At 43.3% G+C, this 17919-nt stretch overlaps 1 long non-coding RNA gene across 2 annotated transcripts in view; it reads left to right on the top strand.

Moving 5' to 3' along the window:
* The window catches only part of LOC122559279, a 38329-nt gene extending 22784 nt beyond the window's left edge, over positions 1–15545 (top strand). The window contains exons 3-4 of one of the 2 annotated variants that reach the window (XR_006314389.1): positions 5586–5640; positions 15017–15545. This is a non-coding gene — a long non-coding RNA (uncharacterized LOC122559279). The remainder of the gene's footprint in view (positions 1–5585; positions 5641–15016) is intronic. The other variant, XR_006314383.1, reaches the window with a different exon arrangement.
* The last annotated feature ends 2374 nt before the right edge of the window (positions 15546–17919 follow it).

Genomic DNA, 17919 nt, shown 5'->3' with positions numbered 1-17919 from the left:
AGGGGAGGGAAATATATCCTTGGTGGTGGGGTCTGTTTGGAGGTGGCGGAAATGAGGAAGGATGATACGATGTATCTGGAGGTTGGTGTGGGGTGGTAGGTGAGGACCAGTGGGGTTCTGTCCTGGTGGCGATTGAAGGGGCGGGGTTCAAGGGCGGAGGAACGGGAAGTGGAGGAGATTGCAGTCTTTAAAGAAGGAGGCCATCTGGGTTGTTTGGTATTGGAATTGGTCCTCCTGGGAGCAGATGCAGCGGAGGCAAAGGAATTGGGAATATGGGATGGCGTTTTTTACAGGGCGCAGGGTGGGAGGAGGTGTAATCTAGGTAGCTGTGGGAGTTGGTCGGTTTATAGTAAACATCCGTGTTGAGTCGGTCGTCCGAGATAGAAATGGAGAGGTCTAGGAAGGGGAGGGAGGAGTCTGAGACATTCCAGGTAAATTTGAGATTGGGGTGGAAGGTGTTAGTAAAGTGGATGAACTGTTTAACCTCCTCGTGGGAGCACGAGGTAGCGCTGAGGAAAAGCTGGGGGGTGGTGCCAGTGTAGCTGCGGAAGATGGACTGTTCCACATATCCTATGAAGAGGCAGGCATAACTGGGGCCCATGTGGGTGCCCATGGCTACTCCTTTGGTTTGGAGGAAGTGGGAGGATTGGAAAGAGAAGTTGTTCAGAATGAGGACCGGTTCAGTCAGTCGAAAGAGGGTGTCAGTGGAAGGGTCATGGTTGGTTCGGCGGGAAAGGAAGAAGCGGAGGGCTTTGAGGCCTTCGTGATCGGGGATGGAGGTGTATAGGGACTGGATGTCCATGGTGAAGATAAGGCATTGGGGGCAGGGGTAGCGAAAATCATGGAGGAGGTAGAGGGCGTGGGTAGTGTCCCGAACGTAGGTGGGGAGTTCTTGGACTAAGGGGGACAGGACCGTGTCAAGGTATGCAGAAATGATTTCGGTGGGGCAGGAGCAGGCTGAGACAATGGATTGGCCAGAGCAGTCAGGTTTGTGGATTTTGGGCAGGAGGTAGAAACGGGCGGTGCAGGGTCGTGGGACTATGAGGTTGGAGGCCGTGGATTGGAGATTCCCTGAGGTGATGAGGTTATGGATGATCTGGGAGATGATGGTTTGGTGGTGGGAGGTGTGGTCATGGTCAAGGGGGCAGTTGGAGGAGGTGTCCGCGAGCTGGCATTTAGCCTCCGCAATATAAAGATCGGTGCGCCAAATTACCACCGTGCCTCCCTTGTCTGCCGGTTTGATGGTGAGGTTGGGGTTGGAGCAGAGGGAGTGGAGGGCAGCACGTTGCGAGGGTGAGAGGTTGGCGTGGGTGAGAGGGGTGGACAGGTTGAGGTGGTCAATGTCGCGGCGGGCAGTTGGCTATGAAGAGATCGAGGGCGGGTAAGAGGTCAGCATGGGGTGTCCAGCTAGATGGGGTGTGTTGAAGGCAGGAGAAGGGGTCACCAGAGGATGGGCGGGAGTCCTGGTTGAAGAAGTAGGTGTGGAGGCGAAGGCAGCGGAAGAAATGCTTGATGTCTCGCCGCGTGTTCAATTCGTTAATCTTGGAGTGTAGGGGGATGAAGGTGAGGCCTCTGCTAAGGACTAATCTTTCATCCTCAGAGAGGGGGAGATCTGGAGGGATGGTGAAAATATGGCAGGGCTGGGAGCTCAGACCTGGTGTGGCACTGGAGCTGGGAGTGGGGGCGGGGTTAGGTGTGGCGGTGGAGTTAGGCATGGGGGCGGAGTTAGGCATGGGGGCGGGGTTAGGCATGGGGTGGGGATCGGCCTGGGGGCGGAGACGCATGCAGCGTGGTCGTTGTGCAGGCGAGTGACGTCACTGGGGGCGGAAGTAGATGCGGCGACGGCAACTCCGGGGGTGGAAGTGGCTGCGGCGAGTCCAGAAATGGTGTTGTTCCCGGTGGTTGTGTACCCCACGGAGGCCGCGAATCTGTCAGCGATGGTCTTCCTGGCGATCATGGAGACGGTTGTCTGGGCAGCGATCGCGGAGGCTGCATGGTCGGTGGGGGCGGAAGTGACGTCATGGTTCACGGCGGCAGTTGCTGCAGCAGCCGCGTGGTTAATGGCGCCCGAGCGCTTCCCGAGGCCGATGGAAGATTCTGGAACCGGAGTGTGGGGGTAAGTACATGAAAGTTTTTGGTACTTACTATCTTTAATTTCCAATATGGCTAGGAAGAACTGTTTGTTTAGTGCATGGATTCTTCTGTGGATGAAGAAGAGTAGAGGTCCTTTATAGGTCCTTGAGAGTGTTGTCCTGAGCTGGGGTAGGGCTGACTGCAGGGAATGTAGGTAGCGGCGCATGGCTGTAAGCGTGGAGTGGGGGATCTGGAGGGAGGTCTGTTGTTGAAGGCTTCGGATTTGTTGTAGGTACTGGTTGTCCTGGTTGGGTCCAAATTTTGTTGGTCTGAATGTAGTCCGGAGTCCATGTGGGGTCAGTCGGTTCTGTAGACAGGTGCTGAGGAAGGAGATGTGGCTGTGGTAGCGAGTCTGTTTGAGGACGTGGCTGAAGAGCTTCTGTTTGAGGACGTGGTTTTCAGAATGTGATAGTTTAATTGTGAATTTTTTAAAAATCTTACTGGAGAAGCAGACTTCTAACTGAAGAACGTGCTTGGCCATGCTCCCATCAAGTGAGTGTGACTTGGGAGCATTCAGAGAGAAACCCCAGGCCTGTCGATTCTTGGCCATGCTCCCCCATGTCACATCTGAGTGACACACATCGAGTAGGTGTAGATTTGGGTTAACTGTTTGCTCGCCAAACAACCTTGTTATTGAGAAAAAAACTTCACAAAAAAACCTTCAGATTTCAGAGCTTTTCATTTTTTGGATGTTTGGATAAAGGGTTGCATACCTATAGTAAAAATATATCCTTTCATGGTGATGAGGCCATTACTGGCTAGGTCAACATTTTTACCCATACTTAATTACTTCTATACTTTTAAGACTCTAGGATGAAGTCCATCTGGACCTGGAGACTAAGCATCCTTCAGCTTTATCAGTTTGAACATTTCTGCTTCCATAGTGATTGTAATTTCACCATATTCCTTTTTCCCTTCCAATTCCTGATTTACAACTATTCCTGAAATTACTTTGTACCGTCTACACTTAAGTAAATATTTGTTCATTTCAGCTGCTATTTTCTTTTTATCTATTCTCTATGTGACTCAGTTTATTCACTCTTTTCCTTTTTCAGTACATGTAGAAACTCTTGTTATGCATTTTTACAGTTCCACCTTGCTTCCTCTCGTACTATTATTTATTCCTCCTGTTTACCATTTTAGTCATTTTCTGCTTTATATTCTGACCAATCATATGACCTGTTCCTTGCACAGTTACATGCTTAATACTTATGCTGGCTGTGTTTCTTAGCTTTTTAAATCTTGAACCTCAAATCATGGCTTTTCTCATTAGAATTTTTTGTGAAGTACGAATGCACTTACTCTGAGTATTTCAAAATATCCCCTTAAATGTGTGCCATTGTAACTCCACTCCTTAGTCTAATATACCAAGTCACATCAGTTAATTCAGCTTTCAAGCCTACAAAGTTACTTTGATTTAAAATATTAATCTTAGCCCCAAACATATCACCCTCAAACTGAATATAAAATTCTATCATATTGTGGTTGCTGCTACTGAGTGGTACCTTAACTCTGAGGTCATTAATTAATCCTGTCACAATGCTTAATACCAAGTCTAATATAACTTCTTCTTTGATATTTTCTCTGAGCAGCCCATTTTGTAGCCCATCTCAAAACAAGTCTATGACTTCCTCATGCAGGCTACTGCTGCCAAGTTGATTTTCCAGTTTATAAGCAATTTAAATCATCTATGATTATTGCTGACACTTTATCACAAACATCCACTATATGGTCTTGCATACTTTGTTTCACATCATGGCTATTCTTAGGGTGCCTATAAATCGCTCCAACTTATGACTTCTTTCCCCTACTGTTCCTCCATTTCAACCAAAACTGAGGTGGTTGGGTGATGGTGACATATACCAGAGTGGGACAATGCTCGGCTGGTATCCAGTTAAGTGTTGCACAATAGGCTGAAGACTTCAAGGGATCAGCAAATTTTCAAGAGGCCTATATTCATAAACCAAAAGTTTAGACTTCCTGGGCAATTACCATGCATTTGCATGGGTCAACTCTTCCTTCATTCCAATCTGATCTCCTAAACTAAGGCCATCTCTAACTATTACATAATTTCCATCCTTGTTAACAGTTCTACCCCTTTACCTAGCTTCCTATTACATTATATATTCCATAAATATTCAGGACACAATTCTTGTCACCCTGAAGCCAAAGCTTTGTAAGGTCTATTAGGTTTTAAGTATTTACTTGTGAGTGAAATTATTTTGTTATGAATGCTACTTGCATTCAAGCCTTTAATTTTGTTTTTTTTTGTTATCTTTGTGATATCTGACCCTGAATTGTGATGTATACCTAGGATTTTTTCTCTCTTTCCTTACATAATATTCATTAACCTTTATTTCATACATTACTGTTTTTCTGTCTTGTCTCTACTCTTTGATATGCATACCTTTTCCACACTTGATCCCTTGCTCTCACTATTTGTTTAAAACTATCTCTACTTCCGTGAAGGTTTGTATTATAGGGACTACCTCTTTTAAAGTAAAAGATTGTCTGGAAGATTTGTTTCTGTTACTTTATTTTACTCAATTCTCTGTACACAAAATCCACTGGCACTTCTACTGAGAGGAGTTTCAGGAGACACCCTTATGATGGAAATAAGGCAGGAGCATTAAAGTTGCATAGACCCGTCCTTCATTGGAATGGCAGTAATTGTGGTAAAACTGTGGTCCCTTCACCCGAACATGGAAGTAACCAAATTTCTAGCCATCAGAGTCCTTTAGAAATATTTTTATTATACCTATGATCTTTATGAATTTGTGTGAATTTACAATTTTTAAAACTACAACAGATTAGAAATCCTGCCTGTTTGCAACAAAGCAGTGAACAGTTGTAGAATATCTGCCACCAGAGGGCAGGTGACTACATACGACAAGTTGCAAGAGGACAGAAAGCAGTCTTGTACAGTTATTTGGAACAACATAATAAAAACAGTAATAGATTGGATCTTCAGAAGCCAACAGTAGTGAATTTCAATAGTGAATGGAGGGATTATTTTATGAATAAAGATTAAACAGGTTGGGACTCTACTCATTGGAGTTTAGAAGAATAAGAAGTGATCTCATTGAAACATATTAGATTCTTCAGGGACTTGACAGGATGAATGCTGACAGAATGTTTCCTCTCATTGGAGAGTGGACTAGACCCCATGGTCTCAGACTAGAGTCACCAATTTAAAGCTGAGATGAAGATAACTTTCTTCTCTCGGAAGGTTGTGAGTCTTTGAAATTCCTTGCCAGAGAGAGCTGTGGGGACAGAGTTGTTATGTACATTAAACACAGAAATAGATAGATTCTTAATCAGTGGGAGAATCAGAGGTTATGGGGAAAGGGCAGGAAAGTGACTGTGAGGAATGTCAGATCAGTAATAATCCTATTGAATGGAGAAGCAAGCTCGCTGGGCCGAATGACTTACTCATATTCCTATTTCTTAAGGTCTCATAGTTTAACGTCAGGACTCTTTGGAAGCCCTAACTCATGCGTATGCACAGTAAGTACCCAAAGTTTAAACATTGGATTTGCGAAGTCAGGACTCATGAAGGTATCTTTGACATTGAGCTGAGCACTGAAGCCTTCACCCTACTGTGCATTACTTTCATGGGTAACTACCCTAGTATTGTCCCACTCTTAGTTTCTGGCATATGTCACCACCCAACCAATTACTGCTGTCACCTGCCAACTGCAGCCCCAGATACATTGTTACCATACACCAACTCTCACTCCCTGACTGCCCCCAGACTCTGACGGGCCCCACACTCTGACTACTCCCACACCCTGACTGCCCCCACACTCTCACCTCTCCCAGACTGTGACTCCACCCACAGTCTGACTGGCCCCACACTAGACCTCTCCCAGACCTTGACTTTCCCCACACTGTGACTGGCCCCAGACCCTGACTGGCCCCAGACCCTGACATCCCCCACACTCTGACTGGCACCAGACCCTGATGTCCCCCACACTCTGACTGTCCCCAGTCCCTGACTTTCCCCACACTCTGTCCCCGGATCCTGACTGTCCCCAGACCCTGACCGACGCCAGACCCTAACTTCTCCCACACTCTGACTGTCCCCAGACCCTGACTTCCCCCATACTCTGACTGCCCCCACACTATCACTGCCCTCATACTGTGATTGTGTTCATATCTTGGAGAGAAAGTGAGGACTGCAGATGCTGGAGATCAGAGCTGAAAATGTGTTGCTGGAAAAGTGCAGCAGGTCAGGCAGCATCCAGGGAACAGGAGAATCGACGTTCCTGAAGAAGGGCTTATGCCCGAAACGTCGATTCTCCTGTTCCCTGGATGCTGCCTGACCTGCTGCGCTTTTCCAGCAACACATTTTCAGCGCTTATTTTATTTTATATTAGGATTAATCCTCGGCACAACATCGTGGGCTAAAGGGCCTGTTCTGTGCTGTACTTTTCTATGTTCCATATTCTATGAGATTCATCAGTTTCCCCTTGACTTCAGTCTTCGATGTGCAGGCATCTGGTTTCCTGACTGATGAGCTAGTTGCATTTCTCCATTTTCTTAATTATGTGATGCACCAGAGTGTAATTATTGCATTGCAGCACTGGCTGTTGTTGGTTGAAGATGGTCCACATCTTTCACATCGGATCACTTTACCCACTCCCATTCACAAAATAGTTAAAGTAAAGGAATCCAGGCTTATGGTGAAAAGGTGTCAGAGTTAAGGATTATCAGATCAGTCATGATCTCACTCTACAGCAGAGCAGACTCGATCGGATAAATGGCCTACTTCTGCTGCTACATCTTATGGTCTTATGGCTTAGAGTCTCATTCGGACAAGAAGACCACAGCAGGCACAGTAACAATGTGAGTCAGTATATGTTTGGGAAAGTGATGAAGATTGAGCAGTCATGCCAATGATGGGTCTTCAAAATATGTTTTCTTCCCTTCTGTGCCACTATGTCAAAGTGCAGGCCTGACATCCACAGCTGGTGGAGAAGGAGCCAGCAGTGTGGTACAATCTGCTGAATTTTAAGACTTGGGCAGTCATCTCTTGTTGATAATGGGCCTAGTGTGCCCTGATCTGCTTAGTGTGCCTTGCACAGATGCAGATCCACCCTCATCAACCTGAGCTGCTGGAGGCATTGGGACCATTGATAAGGGAGGCAAAGGGACAAAGCACCTCTTGAGTACCATGAATAGAAGCTGCCAGGGTACCTGCCTGTCACTCCTCCTGTCTGGTTCCTTCCGAAAATAGAGCACCTGGAGTGAGGTTGAGATACCTTGTCTCCCAGTAGACTTGCATTGACACTGACCCCCCCAATGGAAGGAGCAATGGAGAACAGGTCTGAGCACATGTCCGGTATCCACTGAGTAAAACCAATGTTTCCATGGTGAAGCTCACATTGCTGGAGCCACCACACTAATCATCATGTGACAGATTCCTCCAACGTTTGTTACCAAGGGCCTCTGATGTACCTGCTTGATGCTAGACTATAAGATACAGGAGCAGAACTAGACTATTTGACCCATTGAGCCTTCAATCATTCTCTGCCTTCACCCTGTAACCTTTGGTCCCCTTACAAATCACGAACCTATGTATCTCTGACTTAAATACACTCAATAATGTGGCCTCCACTTGGCCTTCTGTGGCAATGAGTTACAAAGATTCACCACCCTCTAGCTGAAGAAATTCCTCCTTATTTTAGTTCTAAAGAGTTATCCCATTACTCTGAGGCCCTCAGGTCCTAGTCTCTCCATCTAGTGTGAACATCTTCTCCATGTCTACACTAACCAGGCCTCTCAGTATTCTGTATACTTAAATTAGATCCCCTTCATCCTCCTAAACTCCATCAAGTACAGACCCAGAATCTTTAACCACTCTTCTTATGACAAGCCCTTCATTCCAAGGATCATTTTTGTGAATCTCCTTTTGATGCCCTCCAATACTGGCACATCCTTCTTTAGATATAGGATCCAATACTACTAATGATATTTTAAATATGACTGACCGGAGCCCAATACAGCTCAGCAGGACATTTCTGCGCTTGTATTCCAGTTCTCTCATAATGAAGCTACCATTGCATTTGCCTTCTTAACTGCCAAATGAACCTGTATGTTAACCTTAAGATAATTCTGAACTAGGATTTCAGAGTAGTCCCTTTGTGTTTTAGATTTCCAAAGCCTTTCCCCATTTAGAAAATAGTCCATGCCTCTATTCTTCCTCATAACCTCACATTTTTCCACATTGTAATCCAACTGCCATTTTGTCACCCACTCTCCTAACCTGTCCAAATCCTTCTGCAGCCTCCCGCTTCCACAACACGTCTTACCATCTTTATGTCATCTGGACACTTAACAACAATTACAACAGTTCCTTCATCCATATTGTTAATGTATAATGTGAATAGTTATGGTCCTAGCACTTATTCCTACAGAACTCCACTAGTCATGGGCTACATCATGAACATGACCCCTTTATCCCCACTCTCTGCCTTCTGCTTGCCAACCAATGTTCTATCCATGCCAGTACCTTCCCTCTATTATCATGGGGTCTTATCTTCTTTAGCAGCCTTGTCAATGACCTTCTGGAAATTCAAATTGATCATGTCACTGGCTTCCCTTCCTCTAACTTATTTGTCGCTGTAGTAATTGTAACAAGGTCAGCCAGGTCGACCTCATAGGATATGAGTTCCCTGATTGGGGTGGTTAACTTGGTACAATCTTGAAGCCCTGGCTGACAGATAAGAACAGGAGTGTCAGACATCCTGATCACTCTGAGAGCTGGCTTTGACGGAGTGAGTCAAGGACTCTCCAATTGTAAATAAAGGGTGACTGCTGACAGGAAATTGACCTCTGTGGAATTATTTCAATTACCTCCTCCAAGAATTAACAGATTTGTCAGGCATCACATCCCCTTGACAAAGCCATGCTGACTCAATTCTATTTCATCATGCACTTCCAAGTATTCTGTGATCTCATCCTTACTAATGGATTCTAAAATATTACTAATGACTATATCAGGCTAACTCACCCATGATTTCCTGTCTTCTGCCTCCCTCCCTTATTAAACAAGGGTGTTACATTAACCATTTACCAGTCCTCTGAGACCCTCCCTGACTCCAGTGATTCCTGAAAGATAACCATGAATACCTCCACAATCTCCTCAGCTATCTCATTCAGAACACTGAGATGTGGACTATCTGGCCTGGGTGATTTATCCACCTTCACACGTTTCAGCTTCCCCAGCACCTTCTCCTTAGTGTTGAGCACTACACTCACCTCCTCTATCCTCTGACTCTCTTGAAGTTCTGCTATGTTTCTAGTGTCTTCCACCATGAAGACTGATGCAAAGTAGCTATTCAGTTTCTCCACCATTTGTTTGTTCCCCATTACTACTCTTCCAGCCTCATTTTCCAGCAGTCCAATGTGCATTCATGCTTCTAGCTTATCTTTTAACTATGTAGGAAAATTTTGCAATCTTGTTTTATATTACTAGCTCGCTTACCCTTGTATTTCATCCTGTCCCCTTTATTCCTTTTTTGGCTACGTTCTGCTGGTTCTAAAGGCTTTCCAATCCTCTAGCTTCCAATTAACCTTCACTACATTGTGTGTGTTTTCTTTTACTTTATGTTGTTGCTGACTACCCTTGTCAGTCATGGTTACCTTGCCCTTCCCTTCATATGTTTCTTCTTCCTTGGGATGAATTTCTCCTGTGCCTCCCTAGAAAACCTCCCATTGCTGCTCCAGTGTCTTCCTTGTGAGGCTCCCCTTCCAGTCAACTCTGGCCAGCTCCTCCCTCATGTCTTTGTAATTACTGTCACTCCATTGTAATACCTTCCATCTGATTTTATCTTTTCCATCTCAAACTTCAGGGTGGATTCTATCATATTATGCTTACTATCCCCCAGAGATCCTTGCATCTTCAGCTCCCTAATCAAATCTGCTTCATTATCTATCACCAAATCCAGAATTGCTTGTAAACTGGTGGGTAGAAACTGCAAAAAAAAGCTATCTCACAGACATTCACAAATTCCTTTCCTTAAGATCCGCTACCAACCTGTTTTCTCCAGTCCACTTGCATACTGAAGTCCCACATGATTATTGTAATAGTGCCTTTCTTATGCCTTATCTATCTCCTAATTTATTTTCTGACATCCTAATTACTAGGGGGCCACACATATCTCCCATCAGGGTATTAGAGTCATAGAGTCATAGAGATGTACAGCACGGAAGCAAACCCTTTGATCTAACTCGTCCATGCCGACCAGATATCCCAACCCAATGTAGTCCCACCTGCCAGTACCTGGCCCATATCCCTCCAAACCCTTCCTATTCAGATACCCATCCAGATACCTTTTAAATGTTGCAATTGTACTAGCCTCCACCACTTCCCCTGGCAGCTCATTCCATACACGTACCACCATTAAAAAGTTGCCCCTTAGGTTTCTTTTATATCTTTCCCCTCTCATCCTAAATCTATGCCCTCTAGTTCTGGACTCCCCCACCCCAGGGAAAAGACTTTGTCTATTTATCCTATCTATGCCCCTCATGATTTTATAAACCTCTATAAGGTCTTCCTTTAGCCTCCAATGCTCCAGGGAAGATAATTAAATGCTCCCTTTCGCTCAAATCCTCCAACCCTAGCAACATCCTTGTAAATCTTTTCTTTCTTCCTTCGTAGTTCCTCAACTCTACCTGCACATTTGCTATGCTTTCTGATCCTATATCACCTCTTGCTATCAATTTAGTTTCATTTATTAGGCAACACCACCCCCACTTTCCATCTGCCTGTCCTATTGATAGGACCCATATCCTTGGATATTTAATTTCCAGCCCTGACCCCCTGAAAGCCACATCTTTGTGATGCCCATAACATTGTGCCTGCCAATTTCAATCTGTGCTTCAAGCTCATTTACCTTGTTTCATGTACAGCGTGCATTTCAGTACAACACTCTCAGTCATGTTATCATAGTTGTCTGCTTCTCTACAATGCCTGAACATAGATTCCTGACCCTTTCCATAATCACTGTCCTATTACTTGTTCTGAAAATTTTAATACCCTCCCTGAACCTTTCCCCCCACTGCTCCGCCTCCCCAAACATCGCTTTGCAGGTTTGTCCTGTCACTTATGGCCAAGTACAGGAGCAAGACTTCCACATTGGCTGAGCAGGCACCTAGGTTTCTGGCAGTCCTTTGAGTGCTTTGAGTCCTTAGTTGCTTCCTCAACCAGCTCCACAGACTATCAGTAATGTGCTCATTGTATTCCCAAGTCTATTCTAGGTAAGTTTCTCACCGAGCTAACATTCATTGCACTAATGGAGGCAGCAGGTGAATGCATTTTTGTTGCATCTTTTAAGGTTTCACAGACTTTCCCCTCAAAGGTGATGCTGGTGCAAGGAGCTCAGGCTGTGACTTCTTCCTTATTCAGGATTCCTGGCTATTGCTAGTGCCTGAGGAAGAAAGACATCCTTTTTGTGGACTTCAACAGCACCAACCTGGCTGCCTAGTGCACCCAGACTGGATGGGGATGATGCCATGGTCTCTTCATTCGATACACCAGAAAGCAGATACTCTGTCCTCCTGTGGCCCTTTCCAACAATGTTTGTAGGAAACAGTCTGTGAATCAGTGAGACAATATCTATTCTTTGCATTTTAATTTGTTTCTTAAATGGTACAAAAAGGAGTTTTACATAAAGAAATTAAACTATTTACTGTCAGAGTCAATTATATTTCTGGTGGTGGAAACTACACTATATGATATTAATAACAAAGCTGCAGTATATTGATATGCAATTTAATTGTTAAACATATTAATCAAGTTTATTTAAAGCAATGTTAGGCCTTTTATAAAAAATAGAACACTGAAGGATTTCACTGAATCATCAATATCATTATATGAGACTTATGAAAGTCTATTAGAATGAATTGATTCATTTATTATGTGTCTATTCAAATCAGTTAAAGTCAGTCAATTCCATCCTTAAATGGTCTTAATCAGAGAGATGATTTCCTGTGTTTTTAGCTCCATGGGTGACCCTTAGCCTTATCAGTAACAGTGCTGCTGCTTCAACTATCTTTTCAATGGAAGAAAGCAACAGCCTTTTTTCCTCTATTATACAGCTGGCAGGTTGACCTGTATCTCTGATCCAACTATCTTTCTTTGACACTTTCTCAGGCCTGCTGCACAGAGAAAACAGAGATAAAGTTTCAAGTCCAGGGATCCTTCTTCAAAACGAGAAACAGCCAGGAAAAGCTTTTATGCGTCCTGATGAACTGGGGGATGGGGTGGTGGGGGGAATAAACGAGCAGATAGATTGAGACAGAGCCCAGACAGAGAGTGAAAAAGAATGGGCAGACAAACCAATTGTTGATAGTAAGCCATGGACGAAGAGAAGTGATAATGGGGACTGTGAGTAGTTGAAAATGGGTTGTCTGTACTGAAAGCAACTCATTTCATGACTTAGGTGGATAATGAACTTGGATCAGTGTGTTCATGCTCTGAAATTGTTAAATGCAATGTTGATTCCTAAGGCTGTAAGGAACTTCATTGGAAGATAAGGTATTATTTCTCCAGCTTGTGCTGTAATTTGCTGTAACACCACAGCAGCCTGAGACAAAAATCATGGCATAGGAAGATGGTGGTGTGTTGAAGTGGCAGAAACCAGAAACTCAGGGTCATTATTCTGGACAGAACCTAGATATTTCTTAAAGTGAACACTAAGTCTGCATTTCATCTGACTATTGTAGAGGAGATCACAATGTGAATAGTGAATAGAGTAGACTAGATTGAGTGAAGTGCAGGTAAATCATTGCTTCACCTGGAAGGTGTGCCTGGGACCTTAGATAGTGAGGAAGGAGGAGGTAAACAAGCATGTATTGCACCTTCTGCGATTGCATGGGAGGGCATCGTGGAGGTATTGAGAGTGAAGGACAGTGGACCATGATGTCCCGGAATGAATGGTTCCTGCAAAACACTGAGAAGGGAGGGGAGGGGAATATGTGTCTGATGGTGGCATCCCACTGGAGGTGGTGGGAATGGTGGCTTATGATCCTTTGGATGCAGAGGCTGATGTTATGGTGGGTGAGGATGAGGGCGACCCTATCATTATTGTAGGAGGAAAGGGAAAGTGTGAGAGCAGAAGTATGGGAAATAGGTTGGACATTTCATCCATGGTTTGATGGAAATTCTCAGTTGAGGAAAAATGGTGGCCATTTTCTGAGCTCCACCCCCATCCCGGAAGCTCCCAGAAGCTGGCATCATCAGAACACATGCGATGGAGATGGAGAAACTGGGGGAATAGAACAGAATATTTACAAGGAGCAGGTGATGATGTATAGTCAATGTAATTGTGGGAGTCAGTGGGTTTGTAGTGGATATTAGTGGCCAGCCTATCCTCAGAATTGGAAACAGAGATGTTGAGGAAAGCAAAGGAAGGAGTGAGACGTGACAACGTGAAGGTAAAAGCGGGATGGAGATTTAAAGCAAATTGATTTTTTTTCCAGTTCAGGTGGGAAAGGTAAGCAATAAAGATGATGTCATTGATGTACTGGAGAAAGAGTTGTGGGGAGAAACCCAAGTAGGACCGGAAGAGGAAATGTTTCGCATAACCATAAAAAGACAGACAAAACCGGGGCCCATGCAGATATCATGGTGACATCTTTGACCTGAAGGAGTGGGAGGAGTTAAAGGAGAAGTTGTTTAAAGTGAGACAAGCTCGGCCAGGCAGAGGAGGGTGGTGGTGGGTGTGCATGGTTCAAGTCTTCTTTCTCGCAAGAAGAGCAAAGCTCTAAGACCATCTGATGTGGAATGGATGTGTAGAAGGATTGCACAACTGTGGTAAAAAGAAAGTGGCTGGTGCCGGCAAACTGGACATTTTGAGTCTGATGATTTTACATTCTGAAACTGAACTTTTCAGACCAAGCTTTGATGCAAGGCATTACAAAAACTATAAAATGTCCTCCCAACATAGTGACTTCTCCCACAAGGGGGCACTCTTACACAAGGATATAGCACTTATATATGAAAGCAACATGAAATTCTTTCACAACTGCTTTCAGAAATTGATAGAGACAGCTAATGATTGTTTTATTTCAATAGAACCCAGTTGTCAAGGTAACAAACATCTTCCTTTCTTACTAAGCAACTAGAGAGACACATGCTCATTCATATGTCGATTTATTTTGACCTGTTTCACACAGGTCAGTTAAAAGAAAACAGGTCAGTCACAGGCTGGTGACTACTCTCAGTTCGAATTGTCCTCTTTCTACACCTACAAGGCAAAAGCCAGGAACTTAAATGCACTGGGGAATTGAAACAAAATCTCTACTTTGATGTTCCAATATGCTTTGTCACCACATGGCTACACTCTTGCCCTGTCTGATATTCATAACTGAACCGATAAGAAAAAGCAGTAATGTGCAATATAATGATGCCGTGAGTTAATCAGAAATTCCATTGGTTAATTACTTTTTAACAAAGATGATTATCTTCCTGTGGATCAGGTATGACTTCAGCCGTCAGCTGTTGACATAATTGACACGATCCCACTTACACAGTGGATTAATAATATCATCAGAAAAGTTTGCAGCAGACAATGTACTATGCATACAAAACATTAGAAAACATTATTGTGTCAATACCCATAAGGTCTGTGGATTTTAAATTAACTGTAACCATTCCAGCTTGCAGTACTTGTTTATTATTTACTGGGAGAAAAAAGATCATTTTGTTTTAATGTGCTTTTTGGGATCAGAATTACAAGGTTTTAATATTTGTAAACCTGTCGATTTTGCAACTAATACCAAATGACTGTCCTCTTTTATTAACCTTGGTATTTAAAGATAATTTAAAAGAAACTTGACTTCTACCCCATGATCTTTCCATCTTTGCCAAAATCAGGACCAGATTGAGAAGCTGCGACGATCAAGAAGGCACAACAATGTTTCTTCTTCCTTAGGCGGCTCAGGAAATTTGGCATGTCCATGAGCACCCTCATCAACTTTTACGGACTGGTATGGCAACTGCTTTGCCCAAGACTGTACGAAACTACAGAAGGTTGTGTGCACAGCCCAGACCATCACAAAGACCAACCTTTGATCCACAGCTCGTTGCCGCGGAAAAGTTGTCAACATCATCAAAGACCCATCGGATCCTGGTAATTCTCTCCTACAACCTATTCTTTCAGGCAGAAGATACAGAAGCTTGAACACATGCACCAGCAGGTGTAGGAACAACTTCTTCCCATCCATCATTAGACTGATGAATGGACTCTCCAACTCCAAATTATGCTGATCTTGCCTCGTGTATGCCCTGTGTGATGTAACATGTTTACCTCTGTTAACTTTTTTATCATCATATGATCTGTATGTCTTTTTTTGTATGATCTGCCTGTATTATTGTTATGAACAAAGAACAAAGAAAATTACAGCACAAGAACAGGCCCTTTGGCCATCCAATCCTGCGTTGATCTAGATCCTCTATCTAAACCTATTGTCTATTTTCTAAGGGTCTATATCCCTCTGCTCCCTGCCCATTCAGGTATCTGTCTAGATACATCTTAAATTATGCTATTGTGCCTGCCTCTACCACTTCCACTGGCAACGCTTTCCAGGCACCAACCACTCTCTGCATAAAGAATTTTCCATGCACTCCCCTAAATTTTTCCCTACTCATTTTGAACTTGTAATCCCTAGTAATTAAGTCTGGGAAAAATCTTCTTGCTATCCATCCTGTCTATAACTCTCATCATTTTGTAGACCTCAATCAAGTGCCCCTCAACCTCCCATCTTTCTAATGAAAATGAGCCTAATCTACCCAACCTCTCTTCATAGCTAGTATCCTCCATACCAGGCAACATCCTGGTGAACCTCTCCAAAGCATCTACATCCTTTTGATAATGTGGCGATCAGAACCATGTGCAGTATTCCAAATGTGGCCAAACCAAAGTTTTATACAACTGTAACATGACTTACCAACTCTTGCACTCAATACCCCGTTCGATGAAGGAAAACATGTCGTATGCCTTCTTGATCACTCTATTGACCTGCATTGCCACCTCCAGGGAACAATGCACCTGAACACCTAGATATCTCTCCACATCAATTTTCCCCAGGACTTTTCTATTTACTGTATTGTTTACTCTTGGATTAGATCTTCCAAAATGCATCACCTCACATTTGCCCAGATTGAACTCCATTTGCCATTTCTCTGTGCAACTCTCTATATTCTGCTGCACTCTCTGACAGTCCCCTTCACTATCTGCTACTCCACCAATCTTACTGTCATCTGCAAATATATACCTTCCTCCAAATCATTCATGTATAATCATAAACATCAGTAGTCCCAGTACAGATCCCTGTGGAACACACTAGTCACAGTTCTCCATTTTCAGAAACTCCCTTTCACTACCAGTTCTTTATCCATCTGGCTAGTACACCCTATGCAACTTCACTTTCTCCATCAGCCTAACATAGGAAACCTTATCAAAAGCCTTACTGAAGTCCATGTCTATGACATCTACAGCCCTTCGCTCATCAATCAACTTTGTCACTTCCTCAAAGAATTCTATTAAGTTGGTAATACATGGCCCTCCATATTGTCTATCACTGATAAGCCAAATTTCTTCCAAATGGGAATAGATACTATCCCTCAGTACCTTCTTCAGCAGCTTCTCTCCCAGTAATGTCAGGCTCACCAGTCTATAATTGAAGCTTTTCACTGTACTTAAGTACATGTGACAATAAATAAATCAAATCAAAACTCCGTGGTTGAATTTCCTACTCCATTGGCAGTGGATAATTAGTGGACCAGAGGGCATAATTTTAGAATAAGATGTCATACATTTAAGACATATATGAAGAGGAATTTCTTTTCTCAGAATGTCCCGAATCTGTGGAATTCTTTACACAGAGGGTTATCAAGGCTGAGATTGACGCATTTTTAATCAAAAAGGAAATCAAAGCTTCGGGGAAAAGTCAGGAATGTGTATTGACGATGATCAGATAGGTTGTGATCTTATTAAATGGCGGAGCAGTCCTGATAGATTCAATGGCCTATTTTTGTTCCTATATCTTGTTCTATCACTTTTTAAAATAAAGTGCTAAATTACTTCAGAGCTCTGGAGAGAAATTGAGAGATGATTCCTAATTATTTTCATTTGCAAATCTTATAATACTCAAAAGAAAAGCATACATTTATGTAGTGTGATTGATGATATCACAATATTTCAAAGTGTTTTACAGCTATTGAAGTGCAGCAATTATTGTAATGTCAGAATTGAGACAGACAATTTGCACACAACAATGTGATAATGACCAGATAACTTGTTTTCATGGTCTTCATTATGGAATAAATGTTGACCAGGCCCTGGGAATAATGTATTTGTTCCTCTTTGAAATAGCTTTATGGGATGTTAGATCCAGTTGATTGAACAGACAGGTCCTCAGTTTAACATCTCTTCTGAAACTTGTCACCTTTGACAGTAGTGCTCTCTCTCACTGTTGGAGAGACGGATCAGTCATGGTTTTTGTTCTCAAACCTGTGGAGTAGGACTTGAATCTACAATTTTCTGATTTATGAGGCCAGAATACTACCTGCACAGACATAGCTGACAAACATTCACATGAAATAATTAAGACACTAAAAGGTCTTTAATGGTGCAGTGGTAATGTCCCTATCCCTCGACTGGGTAGCCTGGGTTCAAGTCCCACCTGTTGTGGAGGTGTGTAAAATTATCCGTGAACAGGATGATTAGAAAAATGGGTTAAATAAAGAAAGTAAACTGAACTGAGTCACTGAACTGG

Source organism: Chiloscyllium plagiosum, chromosome 2 (assembly GCF_004010195.1).
Source record: "Chiloscyllium plagiosum isolate BGI_BamShark_2017 chromosome 2, ASM401019v2, whole genome shotgun sequence".
Lineage (NCBI taxonomy): Eukaryota > Metazoa > Chordata > Chondrichthyes > Orectolobiformes > Hemiscylliidae > Chiloscyllium > Chiloscyllium plagiosum.
Note: the sequence above shows the minus strand (reverse complement) of the source record. Positions and strands in the feature narration are given on the sequence as shown.